Source organism: Lepus europaeus, chromosome 1, assembly GCF_033115175.1.
Source record: "Lepus europaeus isolate LE1 chromosome 1, mLepTim1.pri, whole genome shotgun sequence".
In the NCBI taxonomy this organism is placed as follows: domain Eukaryota; kingdom Metazoa; phylum Chordata; class Mammalia; order Lagomorpha; family Leporidae; genus Lepus; species Lepus europaeus.
The window spans coordinates 55,535,323-55,545,745 of NC_084827.1; the positions used below are offsets into that span (position 1 = coordinate 55,535,323).

Sequence of the window (10,423 nt, forward strand, 5' to 3'; positions counted from 1 at the left end):
AGTGCCTCTCTGTTAGCCCCCCAGCCCCCATTCCACCTTCCACATTCACTATGCAGCTGTGTATCTCAGACAACACACAGCATTGTTTTTATTTTAATTAGTTAATTTTTAGAATTATTTTATTTATTTGAAAGGCAGAGTCACAGAGAGAGAGGTAGAGGCAAAGAGAGAGAGAGGTCTTCCATCTTGGTTCACTCCCCAAATGCCACAACGGCCACAGCTGAGCTGATTCCAAGCCAGGAGCCAGGAGCATCTTCTGGATCTCTCACATGAGTGCAGAGGCCCAAGGACTTGGGTCATCTTCCGCTGCTTTCTCAGGTTCATTAGCAGGGAGCTGGATCAGAAGTGGAGCAGCCAGGGCTTGAATTGGCGCCCATATGGGATGCTGACACTATAGGCCAGGGCCTTAACCCATTGTACCACAGTGCCGACCCCAAATTATTAATTTATTTGAGAGGCAGAGTAATGGACAGAGAGAGGGAGAGACAGAGAAAAAGTTCTTCCATCTGCTGATCTACTCCCCAAATGGCTACAACAGCTGGAGCCAGGCAGATCTGAAGCCAGGAGCCAGGAGTTTCCTCTGGGTCTCCAATGCAGGTGCAGGGGCCCAAGCACCTGGGCCATCCTCCACTGCTTTCCCAGTGGCAGCAGCAGACAGCTGGATCAGAAGAGGAGCAGCCGAGACACAAAGCAGCGCCCACGTGGGATGCTGGCTCTGCAGGTGGCAGCCTAACGGGCTAAGCCACAGTTCCGGCCCCCACAGCATTGTTTTGCAGTTGAAAATGTGTCCTGCACCTTGCTTTGCCCCGTTGGCTCAGTATCAGGTCTTGTGTTGCATGGATGTACCATGGGCCTATCTGTCTTCTTCTGGTGTTTACCTGTGGGATGCTTTCAGCGTGTTTAGCATCAACCGTGCCGTTGGCAATCTTCTCCACAAGTGGACTTGTGCACAGAGGTGAAGCTTTTCCATTGAACACTTCAGAAAGGGAGTCGCTGGGGCAGAGTCTCAGGGTGCAACTGTTACTGGTTACCTGCAACCTGCTCCTCCACAATTTCCCCCCGTGTTGGTGCTAACAGGCTTTGCTCTACTCCATGGGGGAATGGTGTCACTGTATCGCCTGCGCCTGCATGTCCTGGAGTCCTTGGAAATTTATCTTTTCTTATGCTTACTGGCTATTGACCTTCTTCTTCTGGAACTCTCCTCTGTTTCTCTTTTTTGCCTGTTTCCTTTTAATTATGTCTTTTCCTAAACATGATTTTTTTGCCCCTTCAGTTTGTGTCTTGGATTTTGAGGTTATTTATTATGTTTAAATTTTTTAAAAAAATTGTTCTCATTTTCTTTGAAAATGGGGGGGGGGGGGAGAGAGAGACAGAGAGAAAGAGAGATCATCTATCCCCCGGTGTACTCTCCAAATGCCTGCAAAAGCTAGAGTTGGGCCAGACCAGTGCCAGGAGCCTTGAACTCCATCTGGGTCTCCTGCATGGGTGGCCTGAGTACTTGAGCCATCATCTGCTGCCTCAGGATGTGTGCATTAGCAGGAGGCTGAGTCAGAGATGCAGTAGCCAGCACTCGAATGAGGCACTCTGCTACGTGGGGTGTGGGCATCCCAAACCATGACCTAACTGCTGTGCCACATGCCAGCCCCTTGATGTTTTTTGTTATGCAGAAGTGGAAGAATTTGCAGGTAGCCAAGTTTCTCAGTATTCCCACTGATGGCTTGTGCTGCCTGGGACTTCTTGACACAGCTTTCCTCACCTACAAATTAAAACACACGCCAGGTTAAAGTTAAAAATTCCCTTTTTCCCATTTAGATCTCCAATGCTCCTTTGATTGGTTTTGTGGGAGCTATGAGTCATGATCCTGACTTCCCAGTTTTCCATTTAAATTAGCAAATGCCTAGCATGATTGATGGAATCATGTGTCCTTCCCTGGTGGGTTGCAGTGCCACCTCAGCCCAGGCAAGCTCGCACACATTCTCAGCTTCCCTAGTAGGCAGGTTGCACCTGCAAAGACCAAGCCTGGAGGAGACAGGCAGGCAGGCTGCAGAAGAAGCTGTCTCTTTACCTGAGCTCTGGGGACTTTGCAACTCCCCACAAGAATAGCAAATCCCCTCTGCTGAGGCTTCCTCTCATCTCTCTCCATTCCTTCTCTCCCTCTGCCCTCTCCTTTTCTTTTTCCCTGCCCTCTTTCCTTCCTTTCTTCATCTCTGTTAGGCTTAAGTTTCAGCTTCAAGTCCTATTTCTATGCATGACACAGGCATTCAACATAGCTCTTCAAGTGTGTGTGTGTGTGTGTGTTAGAAAATATGGCTGGGAATATCACATTTCCTTTCACAAGCAGGGGCTGGCTGGCTGGCTTCGTTTCCATTTAGAAGAGACAGGTAGTTCAGGCTATTAAAAATCTACAGCACTTTGCTTTGGCTCCTGGTGATTCATGGCTTCTAATCCCCGTGGATATATTTTTATTTTCTTGGATATATTGGATGTGCAGGTGGTATATATTGGAAAAGCTGGTTGTTTATTGACACGCGCCCCGTTAAGACTCTGATTAATCTCAAAAACAAATAGAGAAAAGCAGAAGGTCACCCTCGGATCAAGTGCTCCAATTCTCTCCCCCATTCCTGAGTTATTTATTTCCAGTGGAGAGAAATCCTCCCGGGGGAGGCATCAGGATGAGCACGTGGAGCATATGCAGGGGTCCTCTTGTCTGTTTCCTAAACTTCCGCTGTCCGGAGGGCCGGAGGTGCCTTCCCTAGCCCTCCGCGGTGGTGAGTAAACCCGCCCTCTCTTCTGTGTCACCTGGCTTGGAGTTGGTCCAGTCCTCTCTCTACCTCCTCCAGGAGCCTGCACAGGAGGGCTTTATTTTAGGTGTCCATTGGATCCCAAAGGGTTGGCTGTGTGTGCCGAGTTTCCCTTGACTGTTGAGCGCAGTGTCTTGGGTCTGGCGCTGGCAGGAGGACAGTGATGGCTGCGGGAAGGTGAGGATGCATGTGGGACTGAACCTGTGCACAGAGGACGGAGTGGCGGAGCAAGCAGGGGACAGGAGGTTGCATTTCGAGATCTGAGGCTGGGTCAGACCCCTCCCCTCCCCCTTGACTTGGGTGCAGACTCCAATCCTTGGCCTCCAGCAGGGGTCCTCGTGGGCTCCCTCCTCTGCTCATCCAGTGAGTGGAGAGAGCCTTCTTGTCAGTTTCCTTGGCTCTTGTCTTTGCTTCTGACCACACCCTCCACATGGGCTGCCACAGGGAGCCGCCCACATGCCCAAGTGGATCAGTTACTTCCTCGGTTAACACTCTTCCCGCAAAGTGGCTTGCCCTTCAAGTGGGAGGCGACTGTGTGCTGCACACATCAGTGCTGTTCATATCCACAGCCGGAACTGGGACAGAGGGAGGCCTTTCCAGTGCCTGCTTCCTCAGCCACTGTGCGCTCATGGGCAGACAGGTGGCCACAGTGGACTCAGGGGTCGACCAGCTGTCCCTGCCGTAGCGGCAGGTCCTGTGACACTCCGGTTTCAGAGATGTCCAATTCCCATCCCAGGATTACCTCCAGGAAGCCTTGCCTCACCCGCCCCCAGCAGAATGGTGGCACCCTTGAGCAAAGACCCCCCTGAGCTCGAATCCTCTGCCTCTCATCTGTTGTCTGAAGTGCGCCGTGGACTGCCCTGGGACGGTGGCTGTGTCGTCACCATCTGAATCTCTTGTGTAGAACGCAGGGCAAGGCAGCAGGGGTAGACCGTTTCTGCAATCTCGGGGCGGGGGAGGGGCTCAGTGGTGTTCATGTGAAAATGTGCACAACTCTTTTTCAATGTTAAAAAAAAAAAGCAGCCTTCCTGATCGCTGTTTGCTTTCCGCGGTGCAGGGTTTCTGAAATCTGTGCACTGGGATCGTGAGGGAGCATATGAGAAACAGCTGTGGGTGTTGGCCCAGGCGTCGTGCTGAGCGGGTGTGAGATGAGGGCCTGGGGACCCACGCGGCATCCTGCTGCGGCCAGTCCTGGGGGAGAGAGGCTGCGGGAGGCCGAGGGAAGTGAGTCACAGGGGGACCCCTGTGCTCCTTGCAGAGTGAGCTGAGGCCGGGACCAGACTCCCACCTGTCTTCCTTCCCTCTCATTACACTCTCAGCTCAGGGGTGGAGAAATTCTGCTCAGAAATGTCCCTGTGTGTCCTGAAGCTCCTCATTCCGCCTCCAACCCCTGTAGATATGATCTGTGAGGTCACATCTGAGAACTTGCTAGTGCCTGGATGCTCCTGGGCACGTAGCCCCCATGGATCTGAGCCAGCGCCAGGCTGTGCCGGCTCTCAGCAGCCTCAGGCTTTGGGTTCTGCAAGAGCTTTGTGCTCCAAGCCAGGAGCTGCTTCACCAGGGGCCTCGGGGGGATGTCCAGGTACTGTGAGGCCCTGTGGTTGAGCTGCTCCTCTTGTTATTGTTCCACAGCGACCAACATGGGCTGGCTACCATGCCTTCTTGCAGAAGGCGATGAATAGAGGGTAAGCCTCCGGGTTTCCCTGTGCCCCTCCTCAAGCCCATCTCAGAACCTCCTGGGAAAATGGGTCACTTTAATGCTGAAATGCACATAGGAAGGCATGGGAAAGAGCCAGCTTGCTGGACACAGGCCTTGTGTTCTTGGACTGGCTGCAGCACGCAGTGGCTGCTGTGGCCAGACAGGGAGGATGCATGCGTGGATGGGAGACCTTGGGAGCAGTGGGGCTGCAGCAAGCTGGACAGCGTCCGAGAATATTCACACTCATTGCCGAGGCAGACGCTGTGTTGGCCAACCCTGACAAACACACTGTGTGGTTTTGTTTTAACTGGTGTTTGTAATGTGCAAGGCACCTGTGTGTGACTCTTGGGATACACCTGGACTTGCATCTTGGGTAGTTTTCCCTTGTGTCTCATATCCCCGTTGTGGTGTTCACTGAAATCCAAGACTCAAATAGGAGGAGACTTCAAAAAGGTTATGGAGGGGCCTGTGTTGTGGTGCAGTGGGTTAAGCTGCTGCCTGCGATGCCAGCATCCCTTATGAGCACTGGTCAGAGTCCCTGTTGCTCTGCTTCTGATCCAGCTCCCTGCTAAATGCACCTGGGAAGGCAGTGGAAGGTGGCCCGAGTGCTTGGGCCCCTGCCACCCATGTGGGAGACCTGGATGAAGCTCCTGGATCCTGGCTTTTGTCTGACTTAGACTGGCCATAGTGGCCATTTGAGGAGTGAACCAGAGGATGGAAGACCCTTCTTACCCTCTATAACTCTGCCTTTCAAATAAATAAATCAACAAATCTTGAAAAACTAAACAAAGCACCAAAAAGTTCATGTAATAAAGCATAAGTTTATTTTGTAGCAAAAAGTTTTGAAATTCATTTCATATATGTACCTTCTTTAAAACTGTAAAAAACTTGGCCGGCGCTACAGCTCACTTGGCTAATCCTCTGCCTGTGGCGCCAGCACGCCGGGTTCTAGTCCCGGTTGGAGCGCTGGATTCTGTCTCGGTTGCTCCTCTTCCAGTCCAGCTCTCTGCTGTGGCCCGGGAAGGTAGTGGAGGATGGCCCAAGTGCTTGGGCCCTGCACCCGCATGGGAGACCAAGAGGAAGCACCTGGCTCCTGGCTTCGGATCGGCGCAGGGCGCTGGCTGCAGCGTGCTGGCCGTGGCGGCCATTTGGGGGGTGAACCAATGGAAAAGGAAGACCTTTCTCACTGTCTAACTCTGCCTGTCAAAAAAAACTTACCTTTTAATATCATTTTCCATGAACTTTTTTTTTTTTTTTTTGGACAGGCAGAGTTAGACAGTGAGAGAGAGAGAGAGAGAGAGAGAGAGAGAGAGAAAGAAAGGTCTTCCTTCCATTGGTTCACCCCTCAAATGGCTGCTATGGCCAGAGCTACGCCGATCCAAAGCCAGGAGCCAGGTGCTTCCTCCTGGCCTCCCATGAGGGTGCAGAGGCCCAAGCACTTGGGCCATCCTCCACTGCCTTCCCGGGCCACAGCAGAGAGCTGGACTGGAAGAGGAGCAACTGGGACTAGAACCTGGCACCCATATGGGATGCCAGCGCTGCAGGTGGACGATTAACCAAATGATCCACAGCGCCGGCCCCTCCATGTGGTATATCTGGAAAATGACCTGCCCCTGGGGCGGCTTGAGATAGCTACTGGAGACCAGCAGGAGAGGAAGCAAAAGCTGAATTAGTGATGAGAATTGTGCAGGATATGTGGAAAGGAGAGACCAGAGCAGGTGAGAGAGCTTCAGAGATTGGCTCCAACTGGTCCCAGAGGGGGAGGTGCTGATGAAGACAGTAGCCAGCATTCACTGCACTGTGCACTTGGTCTGACTTACAACATCTCATCCTCTCGACGTCAGAATGAATGGTTCTCGCTCTCTTTGTGCATCCTTAAAAGGTTGAATTGATTATAGCTGGTACTTACTTAGAGCCAGGTACTGCTTTCAGCACTACACACACATTAACCTACTGAACTCTCCTAAGTGAACTCCTAAAAATATTTTTCATTTATTCAGAGGTGGGGAGGGAGGCAGAGGGAGGGAAAGAGAGAGCAAGCGAGAGATAGGGAGAGGGATATCCTACTGCTGTTTTATTCTCCAAATGCCTGCAATGGACAGGGCTGGGCCAGGCCAAAGCCAGGAGCCAGGAACTCGCTCACTCAGTCTAGGTCTCATGTGGGTGGTAAAGACCCAGATATTTGAGCCCTCACCTACTTCCTCCAGGTGCACGTAAGCAGGAAGCTGAGGTTGGGAGCAGAGCTGATGCTTGGACCCAGGCACTCTGATTTGGTGTATGGGCATCCCAAGTGGCATCTTAACTGCTGGGACAGTGCCCCTCCCTTAAACAAGTTTTGTTGTCATCGTCCTACTTTACACGTGAGGACGCTGAGACACAGGGAGCTTAAGACACGTGCTCAGTGCTACTCAGCTGCACAGAGGTCTGGGTTGGAGTGCAGAGGCTGGACCCCAGAGCTCTTGCTCTCTCTAACTTGTGAGAAGGTGTCTTTTAAGTGATGAGAGATTTTGTTTCATATGTTCTTGCAACACACGCTAGGCAGACAGCGCAGGCCATACCCAGAGTAGAAATGAGATCAGGCCACAGCAAGTGACGCAGCTCAGGGAGGGTGCACAGCTCCGGGATATGCTCTGAGGGCAGTGGGTTACAGGTTGGGGCGAGGAACAGAGGCTGCTGGGAGCCTGAGCCAGGAAGCTGGATGGCACCTTTGGAAACAGGCATTTAACATGTCAATGAGGGACTCCTTTTTTTTTTTTTTTTACGATCTCTTTGAAAGCACAGTGATTAATAGAAACTTTGTAGTACAGACAGCCCAGCGGGTTAGGAGAGGACTGTCACTGGAAAGAGTTTGCTACTCACAGTTCCCCTGAGGAGGGTACATGTCAGGGCGAGGCAGAGGAGCACGAGGAAGTTAAGGCTTAGTTATGGCTATGGTTTTCTTTTCTTTTTTTTAAAAAAGATTTATTTATTTTAATTCAAAGTCAGAGTTACACAGAGAGAGGAGAGGCAGAGAGAGATCTTCCACCCCATGGTCCACTCCCCAATTAGCCGCAATGGCTGGAACTGCACTGATCTCAAGCCAGGAGCCAGGAGCCTCCTCCAGGTCTCCCACGTGGATGCAGGGACCTAAGGACTTGGGCCATCCTCCACCACTTTCCCAGGCCACAGCAGAGAGCTGGATCGGAAGTGGAACAGCTGGGTCTCAAACCCGTGCCCATATGGGATGCCGGTGCCCCAGGCCAGGGTGTTAACCTGCTGTGCCACAGTGCTGGCCCCTATGGCTATGGTTTTTTGTTGTTGTTGGTTATTTAATGAGCTTCCCCTCCGAAATCAGAACACCAGTTTGTGAGGGTAAACTCCGCTCGTTAGAGCAAAGACAGATCGCAGGTATCCCTGGAGCTTGGCACAGCCTTGATCTTCGGCAGTATCTGCGAATCCACAGCTTTCTGATCGACCTTGCGCTGCTCTGTAATCTCGTATTTCTCCTTCTCCGTGTCGAAGATCTCGCCTTCCTGGTGTCTGGGTTTCCGCAGCTTCTTCCTCTTGAAATAAGCATCGGTGAGATGCTTTGGGATTTTCTACGCAGAGGAACCCGATTGAGGGAAAGAGGCCCAGTCACAAGCAGCAAACCACTGCTCAGCTGCTTCAGGAAAACCAGCCTCTTGCCCCTGTGGTGCCCCGTGAGGATGATGAGGATGGTCCCAGGGCTGATGCTGGCCCGCAGCTTCCTCACGTGTGACTGAAGGGCTTTTTGCCGTGGCTCAACAGCTTCCGAGGGACATCTTCGGTGGGATAGTATCGCGGCATTTTGCGGAGCTTGACCACCCTGGTGCCACCATTCTTGTCGCCACCGACTGGTTTCGTGATGGTAGCCAGCAGCACCTTCTCCCTCTTCTTCTTCCTTTCAATCCTGGACTTGGGAGCCGCGTACTTCCTCTTGTACAGGGCTTTCCTGGAGTACAGGGCGGACCGGGAGTATCTGCCAATCCCTCTCACCAGGACGGGGTTCCGGCTGCAGTGGGGCTTCCCCTTCTTGGGCTTCTTATCGGTGAGGGTCTTCTTCTTCGCCTTGCCGCGGGCATGATCGGCTTTCTTGGCTGGAGATTTCGTCTCAGCGTCCGGCTTTGGGGCTGGAGCTTTTTCACCCGCCATCTTGCAAGACGGGAAAGAGAACTCGGCTATGGTTTTCACAGTAAGGAACAGGGCAGCAGGGGTGGGCTGGGAGTTGACCCCCCCCTTTTTTTTTTTTTAGTTACATAAGTATGAAGCAAGTACCATTAACCTGAATAGGGTGTTGTTGTGTTTTGGTAATGGAAATGGCCCAGATTTCGATCTCCAAGTCCCCTATGCGAGAAGATGTGCATATAGATGTGCTTGCGTTTGAATAGTAGAGAAAGAAAACATTTTTCTTGGAATATATCTAAACATTGAGAACTGCTTTGTATGATTGTTGGGACTCATTTTTGGCTTCACGATGATGAAGAGAAGAGGAAACTCTGGTGAGAGACACCAGGTTCTAGGAATGGGACCTTGTGGTTCCATTGACTGTTGCCGGGGATTGGTTGCTTGGGGTTCTTGTCTTTGCACAAGAAAAAATTCAGATGTGAGACAGAGAAGTGGTGAGCGTGATAGCAAAGTTTAGGGAAGAGAAATAATGAAGAGAGTACAGCTGGCAGCCCAGATGGCCATCTCAGTAAACATGGATTGGCTGCTTTGCTTATAGTTAACAGGTTCTGGGGCAAGGGCTTTCCTCAGGTCTGGTGCCTGTCCCTGGGCACCTGGGGCAACGGAGAGTGGCTGAGAGTGTGCACACTGGTAAGTGAGATGGTGAGGGTGTGCCGGTGTGCATGTGAAAGCGCAGGACTGTCTCTAGGAACTGGCTCACCCTGGCAGGTGAGCAAGGCCCCAGGTGTCACAGCATCAGAATAGAGACCCTAAAAAGGGGATTAATCCATGGCCTTTGGTCTGACTGCTCTCCAGGGCATGGCAGCACTGCATGTTTCAAGCCCTAATCTATTAACAAACTCACTTGTCCAGGACGTTTTGTTGCAAAGGCTGGGTATGACATGAGATTCTCCCTGCACCTGGCTGCCTGGTTATTGGTGATTTAGCAAGGGTGGGCCACAGGTGAAGGCACATGGGATTTGCCGTGCCAGTGCTCAGGTGCTGTGCTGTGTCCCGGGCTCTGGGGCCTGGGCTGCAGATGAGGACAGGCTGTGGCTCTGTCCTGCTGGGCAAGCAGGGTACTATAGCTCCACATCGAAGCAGGGGCCACTCCCTTGACAGGTGTGTGTATTACAAGAAGTTTCCAGCAGGTGGCAGTAAAGCATCTAGAGCGAACCAAGTCAGTCTAGTAGGAAGATTTCCCCCCCAGATAGGAAGGAAAGAGGGGTCTCCCAGGCTCACAGCTTTGAAAGGCCGCCCTATTGGCGAGCTCCCTAGGATACTGCTCAGTTTGCAGGGTTTGCAGGTATGCCCCCTCCCCCAGGAGCAGTCGGCTTTGCACTCAGCCCCCGCAAAAGTTCCTTGCAGCTTGACTTTTTTTTTTTTTTTTTTTAAACAGGCAGAGTGGACAGTGAGAGAGACAGAGAGAAATGTCTTCCTTCCGTTGGTTCACCCTCTAATGGCCACTGTGGCCAGCGTGCTGTGGCCGGCGCACCGTGCTGATCCGATGGCAGGAGCCAGGTGCTTCTCCTGGTCTCCCATGGGGTGCAGGGCCCAAGCACTTGGGCCATCCTCCACTGCACTCCCGGGCCACAGCAGAGAGCTGGACTGGAAGAGTGACAACCGGGACAGAATCCGGCGCCCTGACCGGGACTAGAACCTGGGGTGCCGGCGCTGTAGGTGGAGGATTAGCCTGTTGAGCTGCGGTGCTGGCCCACAGCTTGACTATTACTTTGACTTTTGGCTCTCAGAAGAGAAC

The 10,423-nt window shown here is 52.3% G+C and overlaps 1 pseudogene; it reads right to left on the reverse strand.

Moving 5' to 3' along the window:
• Positions 1 to 7,802: 7,802 nt before the first annotated feature.
• Positions 7,803 to 8,669, reverse strand: LOC133765471 (large ribosomal subunit protein eL6-like; annotated as a pseudogene).
• Positions 8,670 to 10,423: the final 1,754 nt, after the last annotated feature.